The following is a 21,731-nucleotide window of genomic DNA, read 5'->3' as shown; positions in this document are numbered from 1 at the left end:
TCGCAACAGCCTAAAACACACCACCTCCTCACCATGGCACACAGAAATGGCTTCACACTGCCCTGATGGGGAAAGCAGGGCAGTGCTGTGCCCCAAATTGATCAAATAGGAAAATCTCCCTTCCAGGGGCTGCAGCTTTGGGCTGTGCTGCCTTCTCTCATCTGCCCTTCCCACACTATCAGCTTACTTACATCACTGCTCTCCTTATATCCCAGTATGAGGCACAGGTCTGGGCACAGAAGCACTGCCCAGCACCAGGAGAGATGGAGCCAACATGCCAGAGCAAGCCCAGGGGAGGAAGAGGAAGGAGCCCCCCCAGCACAAGAGTAGAGTTGGGATGCCAACCTTAGCTGGCAGCAAACACAATTTGGCCAAACCTAAGTAACCCAACTGCAATCCCAGTTTCAGTGGGCTGCTGACTTCACATGTCATGGGAAACTCCATTTACCTGAATGATGCTCTTCTGCTTTATCTTCATTAACATCACTTGCTTATTTTTTTGCAAAAGCAAAGATGCTAACTATCACTTCTGCTCAGGGCTGTATAACATAGCTAGAGGCTTTCCTTTTCCATGAGACTCACCTTACAGAAAATATATTAGCTATCTGTGCTTAGAAAAGTAAGCTTTAGTGGTTTCCCTTTAGCATTTCCACCACACAGAAACTACACAGGTTAGAGCCCTTTTTCTGAAACTTCAGATGTTAATTAACAGTGAAAGGGCAGTGTTAATAGCTTTGCTGTTTTTAAGCTTGCTGGGATCATTGCTTTACTCCACATAGCAAAGAAAGAGGAAAATGTTCACAATCAAGAGCAAGAAGTAACCTAGAACTAGCTTGTGGGTCAGTAAGCAAAGGAAAAATTGATGAACAATGCAAGAATGATGAATTGGGTTATTGAGTTGTATGTATGGACACAACTGTGTGACAGAGTGCATATTTTTAACACACACAAATGTTTGGTGAGTTTCTCATTTGCCTCCTGCCATGCTCCTTTATGTAGCTGCTCCCACAGCTCCTACCAAGAGCCATGCTCTCCAACAGCCTCCACCATCTCCTGGAGAAGAAGAAGCCTTACTTTTGGCCCAAATAAGAGTTCATCATTTTATTTCTGGGTATTTTTGGAAGCAAATAAAGGGCATTTACACTAGAAACAATTTTATCCTAGGACAGAAGATAGTACAACACAAAACTATACAGTGCCATTTGTGTTTTAAATTCAACATTTCTAGATTAATCTTCTTCAGCTATTAAAAAAAAAAAATTCAAAAGAATGTTGAGTGGAGGCAAAGCTTACACTTCAGATACTCAGCTTCTGATATTTGAGAGGTTTAGCACAGACACTATTCCATAAACTTTCCAGAATCATATTTATGAGCACATGGACATATTTATCTCTTTGGATAGAAAAAATGGAGTAGATGACCATCATATCACTGGTGAAAACTGCTATGTCATAAAATAGCCCAAAGCTGCTGGAATTTATAAGTTCCTGTAAGCAAGTAGCATGTGCCAAGCCAGGCAATCCTGATGAATTAGATTAGAAGCCTATAGACTTCTCAGAAATAATTAATTTGCTCAGAGTTGCATCTGCACAAAGACATATATACATTCACATTTCTGAGGAAAAATAAATTCTGACTTCTTACATTCGTGTATTTCCCCTTGAGGATAAACCTCTAAGATTATTAACTATAATAAAGCTCTAAAATGGATGCTGAAATGGTGTTCGAGGGCAGCATCAGACACTCCAAAAACATATATATGTTAAATTCTAATGCACTATATAAAGGCAAGTTTCAGCTAGAAAGCTTTACTGTGATTTGTGATACTTTAAAAGCACTCTTGTAACAATTTTAATAGTTTAAAATATTGGAGTTTAGTCCCAAAGAGATGTAGCTAGTGCTAAACTGCCATTTTAATGGAATTTTTGCACCTTCTCTCTATGTTCCACTTTATAAATAAATCTCTAGACTTTTTATTGATTTCTTTTAACATGATAGATTGAGCCTCTCTGGCAGAGAGGGCAAAGGAACAGCACACGAAAAATTACAGGTTCACAGTTTGTGAAAGGCACAACAATAACGAAACCGCCAAGCAAAACCAATTACAACACAAGGCATGTATGCCTGTGTTCACTGTCCAAATCTGCCTTGTGCCATGTGTGTGTGTATCTGCCAAGAGCTCCTCGTTGAATTTAGTGTGACAAACAAGTAAAACAATGTCACCTACAGCTGTATGATGTGCTGCACATCCTTTCAGTTACAAAGCCTAAACTTGACTTCAGCGTGTCTGACTCGAGTCGCTCGTGCTCTGAAGTTGTGTAGAACACGCCATGAAAATTATTTCAAAGGTTTTGCAGTAGTCCGAGTCAACATTCTGCAGATGTAGCAGGAAAAACATCCAAAAAAGTTTTTCATGGTATACAGAGCGAGAATTAGGGTAAATTAACAGAGTTAGCTGGTCTTAGAGGGTCCTGTGCCAGACAGCTCACCAGGATACTGTCCCACTGACCCAAATTCTGCAACCAGCTCTGCCCGTGTCAGCGCTGCCAAGAGCACTAGTGGTCAAGCTGTGAGATCACTCCTCCTCCTACAATCCAGCTCAGAAACATACTACAGAAACACACCATGGCTGAATAAAAACCTACTACCCCTGTGCATGGGTGCCCAACCACAGGAAGGAGAAACTGTTAGTTTTCTGACACAGAGACAGACCTACTTTAAGTCGTGTGATCCAATTCTCAGTTGCCAACATTACGCAAGGGATAAGCAGAACAGCTCATACCACAGGTTTCTTTCTTACATAGGAAGAACATGAAGGACAACCAAACAAAAAGGAAATAGAATACTGGCAGCAAACTAAATTAGATAAGTACAGTTAAAAATATTTAGCAGCCTTTTGTCTTTATCCTGTTCAGTTTATCTCTCCTTACTGCAATGTATTTTTTAAAATCTCGATCCTTTCACTATATATGTGACTAGATTAAAAAGATTCCTTGAACACATGACTGTGCAATATGATTTAAATTCTTTGCAAGATCTCACAAACTCCTGTGTGCTTAATTTTAGAAACAAGGACAACAAAAAAAAATCAAAAACCCAACAACGTCTGCCATTTCCATATGTGCTCTATATTTTACTAGTTCTTTACCAGAAATGAAGAAAAAAAAACCCCAAACCAACAACCCCCCACACAAAAGAGTGTTAGGGGCATTATGTCTTTCCTGACACTTTGAAATACAAGATACTTCTGACTTGTTGGTCACCTAGACATCTGCTACACCGAGCTCCAAGTTCCCCATCTGAAACACAGGAGTGGTAATTCACAGAGCTATTTGTGGAGATGTGAAGATGATGTGACAGCAATATCATGGATACATGGATATCAAAATCATTGAGGATTCTGGTCATGCAATGCTCCAAAATAATTTTCAGTGGACACAGCTGCATCATTCCAAGTCCAGAGAGACTAAAGTCTCCCTAGATCCTCCTCCTGGTGGTTGTTTCTCAGACAGTGGAAGGAGATGCAACATCAGCAATTACTATCACAGCAATGATCCATGGGGATCAATGCACCAACATGCAGCAACCACTTATGCAACCTGAACAGCTCAGGATGCTTGACAAACACAGGGGGAAAGGCAGGTTGGAAGGGTGGGAGTCTGCCAGACTAGAGATTTCATGTCACATTTCCAACCAGCCTCGCACCACCCAAGACACCAAGCAGGGATGCAACACACGTCCAATTCTGTTTCTGGGGGCTGGTACACACATCAGAAGGGACTTCATGCTTTCCCTTATTCAGCCAAACCACATATAAAGACCCAAAACTAGACCTCTTGACTTCTTGAAGGTCACATCTCTACAAGTGGATGGTGGAGCTGGAAGACCAGCACTGCTACCAACCATGCTGTTGCTCTGTAACCTTCAGAGGCCATTGCTTTCAACCTGGCCTTTTTGCTGGTGCTTAACTCACACAATTCTTTAATCCCATTAAGCATCTGATTTTTAAATACCGCTCTGCCTTGGCTCACAGGCACCTGCTACTGACAATTATCAGAGAACATATGTAAGAAAAAATACAGCATATGGCTATACAAATAACTGCAGCAATGAAGTGCTCCTCACAAGCTCTAAAAGAGAGAAGGAATTGCACCAGCTCCATGGTAGGTGCAAGCACTGACCACTCAAACACTCAGGGTTACACCAACATGTGCCCTCCTAGCACATCCCTCAGCCCTTCCCCCAGCATCCCCTTGCTCTTGACTAGGGCAGAAGAAGAGATGTATAAAAAATACAAAGCATGTGAACAGATAGAGGTAATTTTCCCATGCCATGAGCCCAATCCAAAGCTGCTCCTGCAAGTCTTCCTGCTGGAGGTACCTGGAGGCCTCCTTGCCTTTCTCCCAGGGCACAGGGCACCGATTGAAACACACAGGAAAAATGGAAATCTCTCCACATTCATTGAAATGTCAGATGAGTTTGTTTCGCTGTGTATTTTGGGGTTTTTTAAGTTATTGGGATGAGCCCCACCTCCACAGCCTCAGCCCTCCCAAAATCATAAATATAAATTAAAATGCTCGACATACAGGACATTATGGCTGGAAATTTAGCAGGAGAGTTAGAACAATGGTTGTCCTTTTGCTTTGTCCCTGTGCACACTGGTACCACCACCAGCTCACTACCAAGTCTGCTGCACTCTAACACACAAATTCAACATCACATTTCTTCCTTTTCTCAATGTATTTATTTTTCCTCTGAAAAGTGACTTACTTTAAAGATTTCTTTATGATTAAAAAACACAGCAATCAACTTTTCAAAATGTCAACTTTAACTTCATTTTTGTTTCCCTCCTCCCAGGTCCTCAGGCTCTCAGGAAACCCCCATGCCTCCATTTCAGACTTTGCAAGAGCTGTAGCTCTACATCAAACCCAGAAGGGCAGCTCCAAATTTCTGAATTTCTGGAGGAATGAGGAGCTCTCTAATCCCTGACATGGAGCTCAGCTTTGCACATGGGACATTCAGACACAACATGAGAGCTTTAGTTCAAAACTACCCAGACTCACAGGGCAGGTTTTGACCTGCAGGGCTATGGGGACATAACCTACCCAACAATGTGCCACAGCAAACTCCTGACCTGGTCACCAGAAGTGCCAAAAGGCACGATGCCATCCTTTGGTTGCTCCCACTGCAGCAGGGATCCTGAGAACAACACAGCATTAGGCTGCCTGGCTGCACAGCAAGGAAACGAGCTACATCCCCACCAGTTTCAAAAGGCTCTACACCAGATCTTCATTTCTCCTCACTGCACAAAATTCAGAGCATTTATGATGAAGTTATCGATGAGCCACAGCCAGCAAAGGAAGACTTGCAGCACAGAGCTAATGCTCAGTTAATAACCCAACAGGGAGGAGAAAAAACCTCTGAATTTAGCATGGCTGATGTAAGCTGTGATGTCATTTCCACACATAGACTAGTGAAAAAAAAAATCTAAAAAAAAGATCTTTTTTTTTTTCTGATCCAAGATACAGAGATACATAAATTGCTTGGCTTCCATTTCAAATAAGCAGTGTGAGATAACCCCAAAACTTAATAAAGCTTTCACTGTTGCTCCTCAGAAGACTCAAACCCTTTGACAGGATCAGCTAGCTGGGAGAGCAGTGAGCCAAACCACTTGTACAGGCACGCACCCTCAGCCCCGTCCCACCCAGCAGTGCCAGCACAGTCTGCTTCTCACTCTTCAACAAGATCTTTAGTTTGGGCTTTTTATTTTGGAGGAAGTAATTTTAAACAAAGTATATATATAAAAAAAAAAAATCTTGCTCTAACAGCTCTAAAGGATTTTTTGGTACAATTATGGCTGAAATTAACTATTCTCTAAGGACAGATTAAACAAGCCAAGCAAAACAGGTCAGAAGATCAGAGAGAAAGGGCATCTTAAAATTATGAAAGATGCTCAGCTAAATTAACAACAAAAAAAAAAAAAAAAAAAAGAAAAAGAAAACAAACAAACAAACAAACAAAAATAAACTTAATCCAAACAGAAGAAACTGCTGAGAGAACAATCTGAAAGTACAAAAAAATTAACTTACTAAATTTGGGTAACTCAGGAAATGCTGCAGAATAATTTTACCATTTTTTAAAATAATAGCATTCTTTAAATTAAACCCCACTTTTTCCCCAAGAATAAGTAACTTAATAGGGACTCTGCTGTAAGTGCTGCCTTACCTATTATGCCAGTAAATAATTTCAGAACTTGAGAACGTTTAGAATAACATTCAACCTGGAGGGTAATTTTACTGAAATTTCTGTTTGGCAAGTGAAAATAATGTTTTCAACAGATGAATATCCTACCCTGTAATTGTTATTCTGTTGCCATCATGTAAATTGTGTTTTACACAAATGCAGCTTGAAACCTACCCACTGAAAGAAAAACAACCCGAGATAAAACCAACCTGCACAGAACAGGGTAGAACAGTACTAATAACATGTAAGCACAGGTTTCTAAATAGTAAAAAAATGATTGTTGCATAATTTATTAATTTTCCTACTAGTTTCACAGATGAAGATAGAAGCACCATGAGATAGGCAAAAGATTTTATTTGCCTTTAGCTTAGTAATTTACAAGCCTTTGAGTCTGAGTGCGTTTTGTTGTTGCTGCTCACTGGGAAAATACTGTGGAAATAACATTTACCTGTAGACTGAGAATGCAAAGCTCGCCAAGCACAGCTCCATAGAGACACATCCCCAGCAAGCACCACACAGATTTACCGTAAGTTGGTGACTAATCCTTACAGCCTACCCTGTATCACTGAGTCAGCTTGAAAGTTTGTTCATTCACTCAAACACTTCTTCCATTCTCCTCTCTCTCTGATCGGCAGGCAGGTCTGAAATCTGCCCTTCCTCCATTCAAGCAGAGCTTCTGACTGCCTGAGTAGGCAAGAGGTGCAGGTACAAAAACTGGCTGCTCTTTGTAGAGGATTGCCCTAAGAAAACGCACACTTGCCTACACAACAGCATAAAAACAAACAGACCAAAAAAAGAAAGCCCTACATTTTCTTTCAGCGAGAAACTTCTGTGTATGGAAGGAAGGAGCTCTGCAGGGAAGGACTCTCCAGGGGGCACAAGCTGACCCTGCTACTTGAAAAACTTCCCGGTTCCCACATTTGGCAATCTAACCTACAAAGCCTACAAGAAATGCCCAGTTTAAGTTTTACTGGTCACAAAAGCAGTAGCAGAACAATGCAGGTACATATTCTAGATAGCTGTAATGGCCACATGTGACTTTCCATTTGCTGAAGCCTAAAATAAGATGCCCCACTCTTTTGTTCTCTTTTTTCGTTTCTTGCAATTTACATAATTAGCAGTATGGATTTTCCAGAAATAACCTGAAAGTAAAAGTTCTACCTGAAAAAAAAAAGAAAAAAAAAGATGTGTTTATGCTAAGGATAGCATGGGACTTAAAAGCAAGGATTTTCCTTACATAACTGAAGCCCATCATCCACTTTGTAATTATGATAGTTCAACTAGAAGAATACAATTATAACAGAGTAAAATAATTACAAGAAGGAACTGCAGTCATACGCAGACCCAACCTTGCACCTTCTTTCCATCAGTCACACAGGTAGTTCCAATGACTATAATAAGAGCAGGCACTGCTACAGATGACTAAAAATTGAAAAGTCTGGTCCAATACTGAGCACGCAACCCGACGGAAGCTTTCCCATAGACAGCTTTATGTAGTAATCTATGTGCCATTGCCATATAGTGTCTGCACTGCAACCTTATTAGCTTTGGGCCATGGCCTACTGGCTGAGAGGTGGCCTTTAAAACCAGAGGAGCCCATGTTATTTTAATGAACCCCTACTTTAACTAACGATAAAGTAGTTAGCCTAGGGATCGTATGCTGACAGACTTCCAGCATCAAAGTGCAGCTCCTTTCATAAATTACAGTAATTCTGTGGTATTAGTCTATCGTTTATGTATGTGCATGCAACATCCAGATTAAAACTTCTGAAAGTTGGAAATCGTTGAAATAAAAGTGTGCTAAGATTTTGTTTTATCATTCCCACTCATGTTAAGCAGTACCTTACTATGCAGGCAACCACATTTGGCTTAACTTACATTCTTTTCATTAACAAAACAGTACTTAATCCAATGTCTTTTTTCTGTGCACCTCCCTTTTCAGGTGTATTATTTCTTTAAATCTAAAGCAGTTTTCAACTTCAAAGACTAACTTTTTACTACAAGCAATATAGGAACAGTAAAATTCATCCTCTGCAATGCATCTTTGGTTTTCAAGTATTTAAACGGTGAAATCTTTTTTCACTTTACCTGCAAGGCATATTCTCTTATTCATGTTCTTTCATTATAATAGCAGCAACTTTAGAAAAGTATTAAAGTTCATTATAAACCATCTCTTTCAAAATTTCATAGTCCTAAAAAAAACCCTTCTTTTCCTCACTTCAGAAAAATTTTGTCTCTCATTTTCTAATTTTATCAAACTCATACAGACAGCAGCAATACTTCTTTCATTGTGATCAATGCTGCTCACGTACCAATTTACAGAACTCTGACAGCATAAAACAAGCTTAACTGAGAAAAAAAATACAGAGAATCACTGTTCACTATCTCAACTGAGAAGCCTCTTCAAATCTTGGAAATACAGTATCAATGGAAGAAAGAGAGAATTTGCCTGCCCATACTTTTGCAAATATTTTGGGTTAGAGGAATTACTGCCACCTTACATGGAGCGATGCCCCTACCGTATTCAGAAATACATGTTTAATGTAGTTATGAATATGAATCTCACTTCTCCAGACATAAATTGCCTGCTTATTCAAAAACCTCTCTGCACTCCCCCGCTCAGTACCTGGTGCTTTGCCATGCAGACTTATTGAAACACATGGAGATGGTTTGCAGAGCTTCCCTGTGGATTGGGATGGAGAGGTCATCAGTGCTTCACTGCCTCTGCTCAGAGAAACCTTCTACCAAAGCAGATACTTGGTTACTACAACCTTGGCGTGATCAGGAGGGTGAAAGAGGCAAGAATGACATTTCTGACACTCAAATGCCTCCATGCATCTTGCCCCGTTTGGCATGCTCCTGCTCGCAGCAAGTGTGTTGCCAGAGAGAGTTAGAACTTCAAACAGCTTTACTCTACCCTTTCAAAAAAAGTATCCTGGTTCAGCACCTTACCTAAAGCACGACAATCTCTGAGATGATTTTCTACCTCATTTTTGCCAGGAACTCATTAGAGTATCACTGCAAGTACTTGTTTATTATCATTGCTCTGATGCTGAATTCACATTTTTACAGTGATCAATAAAAACTAAATCAGCTCACTACACACTCAGCCCACACATGAAGAAAATTAATTTAACAAGATCAAAGTTGTCTACCTTCTACTGCTGTAAAATCACAACCAGCCTGATGGTTTTTGCCAGTTATCTTTGAAGAATGATTGGAAATGAATAAAAAATCATTCTGGCAGCAGATACGAAATTGCAGATACAAAACAGAGATAGGAGGACACATGCAAGCACTGCATGGGAGACCTTTGCTTGAGTTTGAACTGCGTGGCAGGGCAAAGCATCAGTGCTCTTGCAAAGCTGCACCACTCAGCGTGGCTGAACATTAACCATTTCTTCTGTTTCATCAAGATACTTAAGGGTTCCCCTGCAACACTGAATATAAGATTTTGACAGGTGACCAAAAAAAACCCCAAAATCATGCTAGTGAGTTAACACCTGAGCTGCTTCTACACTTCCCTCCAAATATAGTAGGGGCACAAGCAGCAAAAAAACTGTGTTCAGCATTGAGCCATACATGGCATGTACTCGTGGTTCAGGTCACTACAGGCTCTAGCTCAGATTTGGGAATGGCCACAGAGCTCAGGGCTATTTCAAAGGCCACTGTGGCCTAGGAGACATTGAAGATGCTTTCAGCCTCTCAAAACAGTGCAACATGCAGTCCTCTCCTTGCTGACAGCCACAAGGGACCAGCTCAAACACCACCACCTCTCCACAAGGTAAGAGCGGCTTCCACCCTCGAGATAAAACAAAATATAAAAGAGGCAGACCAAAAAAGAAGCAACTGACATGATGCTTAAGAAACTTCGTCAATATCCTAAATATTTCAGGGCTTTGGCAGCCTACATTTTAGTGAAATGAAAGTTCAGTTTAGTTATGTAGGGTTTTCTAAGTATTCATACCCATGAATCATGTAAAGTCTGCTCAGCATCCTTTTTTTTATTCAGTACAATGCTACTGTTGCTAACAATGCTAATTTTAACAACACAAAAAGAGCAAATAGGTAGTAAATCTGTTTACAAAATGATGACAGCACTATTTACTAGTCAGGGTTGTTTTTTTCTGGTACAAACAAGATATTCCACTAGGACATCTCCAGCAGAAAGAGACAGCAAAGTAGCAGCACAATGGAACACTGGTGGTCCAGTTCAGGAGGCAGCACTGCCAGCTGCACTCCTGCTCCAACACCCAGCACCTACAGACACTTCCCAAAGAAACCCCATTCACCTCCTCCTTCTCCATGAACTGCTGCACTGTCCAAAAGAGTCAATAACTTGTAGTATCTGATCTAAACACATATTAAAATCACCTCATCTTATGTCTCCAAACTTTCACAGATTTGCAATGCAGTATTTCCTAGCCTGCCATATTTTAAAATTGTATTCAGAATTAAAGTACATGGGATCTCTTTTGAGGAAAAAAATATTATTACATATGGATAACATACTTCATAATGTATTTCCTGCTCCCCAATAAACTGTATTTAATTCTGCCTGGAGAACAGAAGGCTATTTAAAGTTATGCAAAGCTCTAGCAGCATTCACTTCACGAGGACCCACTTATGATCATATTCTTACAAGAGTACCCATATGCATTAGAGCCACAGGACAGCAGGATTACCTTACTGACATTCCAGGATTGTAGTGGTGTTCTGTTAACAAAACGAAAGAAATTACTATATAGGTCAAGCGTGGAATTAAAAAAGTTTTTAAAAGCCTAATGTAGCTGTAATTGGCATAACCCTCCAAGTGTAAATAGAGATCCTTCCAGGAAAATGCACTTCTAGTTCTGATTTGGCAGGTGAAACATGACAGTACACTTTCCTGTTAGTACAACTAACAGTTTCTAAGCATTGGAAAAACATTCCTGCTAGCACAATTGGAACTCAGACAGGACCCTCACCGACACAGAAATATTGCAAAATCCTGCAATGCCCTAATAATACTCACTATTCACCAGCAGAATTTGTGGTTCACTGGGAAAAATGTATTTAAAGTAATTTCTAAACACACCAGCATTAGCTATTTTTTAGTTTTAAATATAAAAACTAGAACACAGACTTCCTTCCTATCCACCCTCATGCCCCCCCAAACACATATACTAAAAATATATAAATAAAGGAAATGAAACTTCCCCATCAATGAAAATTGGGGGGGAGGGAGGAGAAAAGAGGACGGAGTGAAGAACAAAGACATAATAGCCTTTTTTTTTTTTTTTTTTTTTTTTTTTTTAAGACAGAGAACTTCAGCCATTGTCAAATTTTAAACTTGCTTCACAGGGTTGGGTTTTTTTTTTTTTGCACAGTCTGATGCTGAAATTATTTAGGATTTGACATTCACTTAAAAAGAAAGTACCTGATATAAATTCTGCACCTCAAATGGCCCCTGTCCTTTAAGAGTCCTGGTAAGCCTTGTTCTAGCCAGATGGTGTGAACAAAAACTTCACCAATAGGGATCTTTTAAAAAGGAGGTGCTGATAATTTAACATTTAACTTACACCTACCTGTTTTACTGGGGTAATCCTTCTCCAATCTGTATTTTTGCAGTCTTTACACTCCAGGGTTAGTTGGAATAAGTTCTAGTACCTAAGTCTGAGTCCTTCCTTTTTACTGAACAGGAGATTTTTGATGGGGTGAAGGGGCTGGGGAGGGGAGGGGGGGAGAGGGAAAGAATCAAAAAAGGTTCAGCATCTACAGCAATCTTGCTTCACTATAGTTGCAATGAACTCTAAACACGAAGAGAAAAAATGGCAAATGAAAACAAAACCTTGCAGCTCTGAACTTCAAGGACATATCACAATGCGGGCTCTATAAAAAAATCTTACCATGAGCAGTTGTTGAGGGGAGGGAGGGGAAAGACAGAAACCATTTTCTTGCTGAACTAAACAGACAGGAGAAAATTTGTGACAAGACCCAGGATGGCTGCTCTAGACACTGGTGGGGGTATGGAAACTCAGCACTTGTCACCCTGGGAAGTGACAGCAGCCCACCTGAGCAGCGGATGGGAGGCTGAAGAGAAGCGATCTGTCTGAAATTCAAAGAAAATTTAAACTGTAAAGTGGAGAATGACAAACTAAAAATAAAAGAATAATAAAAAAAAAATCAACTACCTGTTGAATCTGCCTCATATCAGGATTTTGGGTCTTTCCAGAGCAAATCATCAGTCAATTATGAAAACTTAGGTGGGCTGTTTGTGTGCCACACATTACTCTTTGTTACAGAGTAAGCTGAAACCACAAGATTCATTTCACTCAGAACCTCAAAATATACCTAACGCTACAAGACTACTCCAAAACTCTGCAACACCCCCACTCCAATGCGAAAAGTCTTAATTAAAAAAAAAAAAAAAAAAAAAAAAAAGAACCCACTATTATACAGTAATAGGGCATATATTTAAGAGCATGTCCTGGGTTCCCCAACCCATTATCCTCTCAAGAAGAAAGTAATAATAATATAAATGATGTCTTTTCCTTCAAGTTTCTGTGGCAGCAGGTTTTTCCAGTTTTTTCCCACCCAAATCAATGGTTTGGGGGTTTTTTCTGCCGCTGTTTCGAGCAGGTCCAGGTGAGCCGACATCCTCACAATCATGGAGTGACATAGGCAAGCCAGAAAGAGACAAAAGAAACTGCTATCAAAAACACTATTCCTTCTGCCCACAGAAACCAACACTCAACAAGAATCAGTGCCAATATGACTTGCTGGCCGACTGTCATCCACTTTGTCCTCCTGGCCAGCCTGGACATACAGTGGGAGCAGCAAGGAGATGATGGTGCAAGAGACATTCTCAGCATTTCAGATCTAACAGGAGATACTCCCACAATCTCCAGAAGCTAACTCAGTGCCCAACTGCATGTCGCTCAAAAGTAATTTCTGCGAATCTCTTGCATTTGTTTGGTTTCAAGCAGAGTTATTAAAGGCAAAAAAAAAACAACCCAATAAAATTGTTGTTGCTGTTCTTTGAACTAGGTTCAGACCTAGTCTTTGGAGGAAGAGTCGCCTTTCTTAAAATATATTTGAATGTGCTATTTTTGTCTTTATCTTAGAAGGCCTGATTTCCCCTCACAGCCCTGCAACTGATTACAGTAATAGGTTTCTCAGAGATGGACAAGTTAAGAAGAGCTTTTATAAACTTCACATACAGCAGAACTATGAGATTTGCTGCCTTCCTTTTTCTTTAGTTTTGAACTAAAAGCCCCCCACTCACACATGCAGTAACTGTACCCTTGTAAGCAGTGCCATGGAAGTCAGTGTGACCACTTGTGCTCCTCACCTTTCCTAAATAACCATGGGTGAGGCTACTCCAGGCAGAATTCACTTGAAGATGCTTTGGCCTGCTTCTCTTAGATGGAGGGCAGGCAAAAGGATCCATTAATTTTAGGGACGGAAAAAAATTGTAATTCCGATGATAATTTTTCATTGGAACTATGCAGCTCTCAAAAGAATGCAAAGGGAGGAAACAAATTGTTACCACACCAACCATTATTTTGTGTCTGTCAAATGGCGTTAGCTTTTTAAAAAAAACAAAAAACAAACACATATTTCTAAGGAAGCTGAAATGAAACTGTCTTATCTCACAGTTATTATGACACATAGTAAAGAGGCACAACGCTGGGCCCTTCTATTTTATACTGTCCCATTACAGTATTAGCAAATGGAGAGAAGGACCTACTCAAACACTTGGCTGAGTAAGTTTTTAGGTGCCATATCCCCCTCTTGATTAGAACAAACAAACAAAAAAAAAAAAGCTGAAATTATTCACAGCAAAATAGTAACTTACTACTTTAGGAAACTTACAATACTTTACAGAACTGCACTTCTTATACTTTTCTCACATGCCCTGCCAGATGCCAAGTTATGAGCCCAGTTTATAATAGCAAGCCTCACTATATCACTTGAAGAATTAAAATGGACAGAAGAAGAGAAGCAACAGAGGTCTGAGTTTAAAATCTAAGATTTCATTTTTACTATCTAGGCTAGTTGAGCACTACCCAAAGGCAAAACAAATCTAAAACAAGGACTTGCTCTATGGTCTTAAATGAACACTAGAGGATTCTCAGTAGGCAGGTCATCATCAGTAACATACAGATTGAGAAAACGAAATGGCTTAGGCATGGAGACTTTCAGTCTATCGAAATACAACATGAGTCAATGTTAGGTAGAGAGGTTAGTCATGCTGTGGTTTATTTATGCTCATGCTGGCCTGTGATATTAAACACTGGAGGCAGGATGCCTGCCTACCTACCTGTGGCCTCATCCCTCTTTCCCAGGGAGGGATGCCAACAGCAGGACATACATTGATACAGCAGTGTGATTAAGCCCCACTCTTATCATATCACTGAGAGGCCAGCTCTCCAGTCCACACTCAGGCCAAGTTTCACAGTCAAGTGCATTACTTCTATTTGAGTTTTTTTTGCCTCTTCAAGTTACGTGGGTTTGACCACCACACCACAGTGCTGCTCAGGTCCTCATTGAGGTCTGCAACTTCGGAAACACAAGCTGCTAATCAATGGTAGAACAAACAGATTGTTCTAGAGTGTTCACTTGCACAAAAACTTTTTGAGTAGGCTCTGCTGAGGCCTTTAATTTTTCCAAAGCTTATCAGAATATCCTCTACAGAAGAAAGAAAAATGCATACAACACATTTTCTTCTTATGAAAAATCACTTATCTAAATTCCAGAAAAGTCTTTATTTGTTTTATGCAAAGTTGCATAGCATGCACGCATAGAGCACTCATGGAGCAGCTCTTCTGTTGTTACATGTGTGCCTTGGACAACGCCTAGAAAAAAGGTAAGATACTAACCAGGGCATATTGAATGCAGCCACTTCAGTGGACAACAAAGCAAAATGATTTTTTTCTAGATAGATACACCTTATTAATGCAATGGCTCCATTCTAATCCAACTGAACATCCAAGACCATGACGTAGATAAGCAATGACAGCAAACAGCTGCACGTACCGCATGCAGGAACAACTCGAGCACACACTGACATTGTCAGGATGGGTCACTTATCATGACACTATACCCCGAGAGAGGCCAGCAGACAAACCCCCGGTCCCCAGGGGAGCTCTGCAGGCCAGAGGCTCAAGCACGATGGGTACAGGCAGCAGAGTGGCCCTGCTGAGCAGCCAGGCCAACCTTGCCAGGTGAACTCCCTCCTCTTCCCATACCTACAGTAAAATAGTAGCTACCAAAGGCATAAAACTCCCCCCTCAGTGATTACCTGCTTAAAACATTTATCGTGTAGTTACGCACTTCACAAAATTTTCCATAAATACTTCAGCTATGGGTCATGCTATGTATTTTGCTGCCATCATGTCAGTCTGTAAAAATGTATGAACCTCACCTGTACTACCTGAATGATGACCAGCACTGATGCACAAGGACAGCAAGTGCAGGTCAGATTTTACTGGATGAAGGCAATAACCCGGCTAGGTTTACATCTCGAACAGCCAAGCCTGGTTAGCTGACAGGCAGACGTGAAAACCACTCTGTAAAGTCAGCACAAGGATGAATAGGCACTATCCATTTATTAACTGGTTAACTGCCGATTAATTTCACTTGCAAATTGCCTCTCCGCTATTTAAACACCTGGCTAAGAGTTTTTGTTCCTTACCACCCCGTAATTTTGACGGGCCAGAAAACCGGAGCGCCCCGCCGGCGCCCAGCCCGCGGCGCGCTCCTCTCCCGCGGGAATGGAGGGACAAATTCCCATTCCTCCGAAACGAGCTCGCCCCACGCGGTGCCGCCCGGGAAGGGCTCAACAGCCGAGCCCCGGGACCGCTCCGCTCCCAACATTGATACCGAGACGGAACCGAGCGCGCTGCGGGACGAAGGGCAGGAGGAGCGGGTCGCCCACTCGTGTCAGTGGCCGTGAGAGGCAGCGCGGCTTGGAGAACTTCCGCGGCGAGCCCCGCCGAGCCGCCCTTCCCCGCCTCTGCTCCGGCGCGGCGCGGCGGCGCCCGGGACTCGCAGCAGCGCCGCGCCGGGGGCGCCCCGCGCCGGCCCCGCGCCCGCCCGGCCCGGGCAGGTACCGGGCAGCGCCCCCCGCCCGCCCGCGCCGCACGGGCAGGAGCCGGCGGTACCGCCAGGGCCTCGGCGCTGCGGACCGAAAGTCAACTGCGAGCGGCAAACTTTTTTCTGCCTCCTCCCCCACCCCCCCTTTTTTTTTTTTTTCCTCCTCTCCTCCCAGCGCAGCCCCGGCTCCTGCAAAAACGAAACTTACGAAGCGTTGCCCCTACCTGGCGCGAAGTCTGCAACAAGTGCAGGCGGGCGAAGGGAGGAGGGGAGGGGGGGCGGGCGCGGAGCTCGTGGCGGTGTCGGCGAGGCAGGAGCAAATCGCGATATTAATTTATTACGGAGCTGCCCCGGGCTCGGTCCTACTTCACTTACAGTACGGCGCCCATCCTGTAAACAAATATCGCTCCGCCAGGAAACGCACTCCCCCGGCCCGGCGCGGCGCGGCCCCGCTGCCCGGCACCCACCCCGGCGGCGGCGGCACATGGAGCGGAGCGGGGCGGGGGCCCGCGCCGGGGGAGGCTCCGGGCACCGGCACTTACCTCCGGCACGGCCTCCCCCGCCCGCCGCGCTGCCGAGACCGTGATGCAAAAAGAAAGAAAGAAAAAAAAAAAAAAAAAGAGAGGAAAAAAAAAAAAAAAAACCGGTGTCAGCAAATCGCTGTCAAATAATTTCCTTGCAGCAGGGAGCCGGGAAAAGCAGAAGCAGGAGGGGGAGGAGGCTGCGGGAGGCGGCGGGATCCCTCCGCCGCGATGGGTCTGGCCCCGGGTAGCGAAGCAGGAAGTAAGGTGTCGGTGGCGCCGCGGCCGCCCGGCCCCGCGGCGGGGCGAGGGGCGCCCGCCGCCCCCGGGGGCCCGCCCGCTGCCGGCCGTGCGCCGCCGCCGCCGCCTCCCTCCCTCTCCCGCTCCCGCTCCGCCGCGCCGCGGTCTGGCCGGCAGCCCCTCCTCTCAGGGCGGTGAGCGCAGCGCAGGTGCCGGGGCCACTGGCGGCGACCTGTCAGCGGCTCCCGCCGGGTCGGCGGGATGCGGGCGAGGGGCTGCCGCGGGATCCCGCCGCATGCCGCAGGGCGGTGGGGCCGGCACCGCTCCCGCTCCCGCCCGGGCGGCGGCGCCGGGGGACGGCAGCGCGCCAGCCCCGGGGCCGAGGGGTCCCGCCGCCGAGGGGCTGCGGTGCAGGGGGTGCTGCCCTGGAACCGGAGCGGGGCAGCCGTGTCGGGGCCGGGGGTGCGGGCGGCGTGGCCCGGCCTCCCCCAGCCCCGGGGCGCCGGAGGGGAAAGTGGCCGCGGAGAAGGCGCGCTCTCTCTCTCACCCGAGAGCTCTCCTGCCCTGAGCGGGGAAGGGCTGCTGCGCCTGCCGCCGCCTCCGGCTCCAGGCGGCTCCTCCGCTCCGCGTTAATTTCCAAGTGAATTTTCTAATACAGCGAGCAACTTGCTCCTGTGGTCACTGATCTTTGCCACCGGTCGTCGTAAATGATTTCTTTTCAAGTCTACAGAAACATTTTGGTGAAATACCTCATCGGTCCTTCTTCCCTTGGGCTCAGCATTTGCATTAGATTGCACCAAAATGTTCCCTCGCAGGGAAGGGTTTTACATCTTGGGGACAGATATGTGATGCGTGCAGCTTATGCAGCGCTCTGTTTGAGCTCACGGACAATGACAGACTAAGAAACCGTAGCTGGGAAGAGAGAAACTGAAACGGGGATGGTTATAGGCCTACTTCTGCCTTCAAAGAGGGAAAAAAACCCAGCAGACAAAACTCTCAAGGGTTATAACTGGAACAGAAAAAGGTCTTTGGTGTTAGCATTTGTGATTCAGCCCTACATTATAATGGTTACCAGCAGCCTCATTTTCTTTTTATGGTCATCCTTGTTTCCTGGTTGCATGACACTTCCATCGGGCCACCGTTCTTAATAATTTAACCTTTTATGAGATTGTTTTGATTTACAGTGTAGATTAGAGCAAGAGTGAAGAAGTATGCTGTCACCTCTTGGCTATTAAATTTCTTTGAACTATACACAAATGTGAGAAAGGCTTGTTCTTTTCCTAGCCAGCTACTAATTTTCTAATTTTATTTTTATGTAACTGAAGAATACCATTTAGATATTGTAAGTTCTCTGTGCTGAGCTGTGCAAAATCTATGCTGAGTTTTGGATTCAATGGTTGGCTTGTTTGCTTGCTAGAATCCTAAGTCATATAAACTATGATGAAAATAGAATTAAACTATGATGAAAATAGAATTAAAACCACAACTCAACATGTGCTTTGCCTCTGTTTGTTTTCTGTGTCTAGTCTGAAACCCAGAATAGCCCATATTACTTGTGATTTCCAAAATGACCTCTGAAAGCAAGCAATGGAATTTAACAGTCTTTCAAGATTTGTCTCAGCATCTCTACTTGTCCAGTTAATCAATACAAGCAAATCTCTGTTGAATCAGTTGGGTGTTACTTGGTTTACCTGAAACACAAGGGTTCGTGCTATAACTCAAACCAGAAGTAAATGTCTAATTTAAATTTGAACAAAGAATCATTAGCTCAGATTGTTAGAGCATGGTGCTAGTAAGGCCAAGATTGTGTGTTTGCCTCCAGCATGGGCCATTGATTTGGACTTGATGATCCTTGTGGATTCTTCCAACCCAGAATATTCTGTGATTATCAAGCAGCCTTCTGACATGCTGTAAATTGCACCCATCTTACTCTGCCATAAGTTTAGCTACACAAAACTCTTAGGTCTGGACAACATTTCCATAAAATTGTGTGGGCTGGCTACAGCCAGACTGCATTCTTTGTGTTTATCCTGCCAGTTTTGAGTTGGTCTCCATCAAAAGCACAAAACCTCCATTTGTGTTCTCAGTTTTCCTGATCCTTCTTCTAATCTTTTAAGGATTTGAGTGTCAAGCTTCCCACTTCTGAATATAAAAAAAAAGCCAGACTGCGATTGACAGTATTCATCCTCAGGACGGTTCTGCGAGCCTGGCGTGCTGGGTTTGGCAGGACACCTGGCGGGGCGGTGCGCTGGGCGCTCTCAAGCCGGGCGAGTGCCGCCGGCCCAGCCCGCTCGCTGCTGTCAGAAGAGGGAGACCTTGCCCTCTCTTCCCTGCCCGCCGAGCTTCAGCCCGCCAAGCACAGCGCTATTCCCTCTCTGGCTACGTTCCTGCCATTTTGGTGACTCGCTAGGAGCTCAGCACAGGGGCCGTGGGGCAGGGAGGGCTGGGGCAGCCCTGCAGCAAGTTGGCAGAGTGGCTCAGCTGCCTCCGAAACCTCCCAGCGCACACAAACAGCGCAAGAGTGATTGTCTTACGGGAACAGCCATCGCTCTCTCAGAGCCTTGTTAGCAATTAATGCATTTGGATTCTTTTTCTAAGCGGGGCTGTTGCAGAATTGAAAGCATCACAGAAATTTAGAAGTGACAGAGGTCTCTGATCATCCTCCTGGTTAATTTCTTTCTGGCACAGAATTGCTGTGTCATTATTTTCCCAAACACCTTTGTTTTTGTTTTTTGTTTTTTTCCCGAAGGCTTTGCCTTGAATTTCTAGGCTTTCCAAGAAAGACAGTGCTGAAAAAGACATACTATGGCTGTAGTAGCAGGGAACATACCTTTGTTCAACAGGAGTCATTAAAATAAAACCACTTTAGACACCTTAAAAAAAAAAAAAAAATCACATTTATGCAAGTATCTACCGGTCAAAATCCCAGCAGCCAAAATATGGATGTTCATCCAGTTTCTTGGTTTTAGATGCCTGTTTCCAGGTTAAATTATGAATTGTGGATGTTAGCCCCCCCCTCCCCCCGAAAAATGATCAGACTGTAGTTGTCTGAGTTCATTGAACAAGACTAATGACAGGCTTAGATTTGTTTCAAGGGGGAGCTTTTGAGCTATAAAGTGTAAGGATGAATTTAGGTTTAAAAGCAAGTTCAGTTTCAGAACCTGAGATTTGACATAATGTGGCCTTTATATTTGTAATTGAGATTATGGCCTTATTTTCAGAAAAAATAAAAGCTGTTATGGAAATTTCAAGAGATGACAAATCTGCCCTTTGGTAGCTGTTGTTTTGGTGTAATTACTGATCCACCCTGTGGTTAAATGCTTGACCTTGATTTTTCTTTTCAATTTGTGGGTTTTCCAGCATGAAGTTGCTGGTTCTTTCCCTTCTAAATCAGTTTAGTATCATGTGAATCTCTTGGATTAGCTCAGTCATTTGTCACTTTCCTTTTTGATGTGTAAGACTTACTGGGGTCCTACAGGACTGACACTGGTAGAATAGTTCTAAGAAGCCAAACGTGTTTTCTGTGGTCACATTCCCTGTGCATCAAAAAGGAAGTAGCCACAGCTCCCCACAACCTGAACATACACAATAAAATACATTATTATCACAATGGGCTTGCTCAGAAAACAAATGCATAATTCCAGGTTGTCCCTGTGCTCAAAAAACAGTATCTCTGCTGTGTTTCAAGGTAATGTTAACAACCCTCTCTTGGTGCTCTTGCCTTGGTGTACCTTGGGGTGTGGTGTTTCTCCCTCTTAGGTCCTGTTGCCTGGAAGTTCAGGACATGGAGAGCTTCCAGGATAAAACAGCTTGCCCTCTTCAGTGTCACTTCTGACTGCATCCATTGCAAGCCAGAAAAAATGGCCAAGGCTTGAAATGGAGCTGAATAATTTTTAGTAGAAGTGCATCATGACCCCAGCTACTGCAAACTACCACGTACTTCCCTTTGTCCACTTCCACCACCCAGGTGAGGAGCAGGCCTGTGTCAGAAGACCAACACCCCAACTTTGCTGGTCCAAGTTGCCTCTTGTCCAGTGAAGTGGCTGCTCTGATTCCAGATATGAGCTGAAGTCACAGATTTCACTGGCAGCCTAATATGATCTCAGATCATGCTACTGCCATTTGAAAACTAATTCTGGAAGTAAGACTTTTTAATTTTATTTATTTTTCTTTCAGCCAGATTGGTTTGCTGATTGCAGAGCATAAGGAATGGTGCAGGAAATGTGCCAAGGAGGGGAGACTCATTCAGACTGCTGGTCAAAGCCCTGCTCACAGGGCCCCTCACTACAAGAAAAAAATTGAGGTGCTGGAGCATATCCAGAGAAAGGCAACAGAGCTGATGAAGGGTCTGGAGTACAAGTCTTATGAGGAGTGACTGAGGGAAATGGGGTTATTTAGCCTGGAGAAAAGGAGTCTCAAGGGAGACCTCACTGCTGTCCACAACTACCAGGAAGGAGGCTGTAGCAGGGTGAGGGCTGGGCTTCACTCAATTAACAAGCAATGGATCTAGAGGAATTGGCCTCAAATTGCACCAAAAGAGGTTTAGAATGAGTATTAGGAAAAAATTCCTTTATGGAAAGTGTAGTCAAGCACTGGAACAGGCTGCCCAGGAAAGTGGTGAAGTTACTATCCCTGGAGGGATTTAA

General features: G+C 43.6%; 1 protein-coding gene across 3 annotated transcripts in view; it reads right to left on the bottom strand.

The window, feature by feature from the left end:
- Positions 1-17,162, bottom strand: part of TRERF1 (transcriptional regulating factor 1) — a 96,504-nt gene extending 79,342 nt beyond the window's left edge. The window contains exon 1 of one of the 3 annotated variants that reach the window (XM_079333427.1): positions 16,867-17,162. The gene's annotated coding sequence lies outside the window, so the exon portion shown is untranslated. Of the gene's footprint in view, positions 1-16,548; positions 16,800-16,866 lie in introns of those variants that run through there. The other 2 variants (XM_079333428.1, XM_079333429.1) reach the window with 2 other exon arrangements.
- Between the last annotated feature and the right edge of the window lie 4,569 nt (positions 17,163-21,731).

This window comes from Erithacus rubecula (genome assembly GCF_903797595.1).
Source record: "Erithacus rubecula genome assembly, chromosome: 2".
Lineage (NCBI taxonomy): Eukaryota > Metazoa > Chordata > Aves > Passeriformes > Muscicapidae > Erithacus > Erithacus rubecula.
Note: the sequence above shows the minus strand (reverse complement) of the source record. Positions and strands in the feature narration are given on the sequence as shown.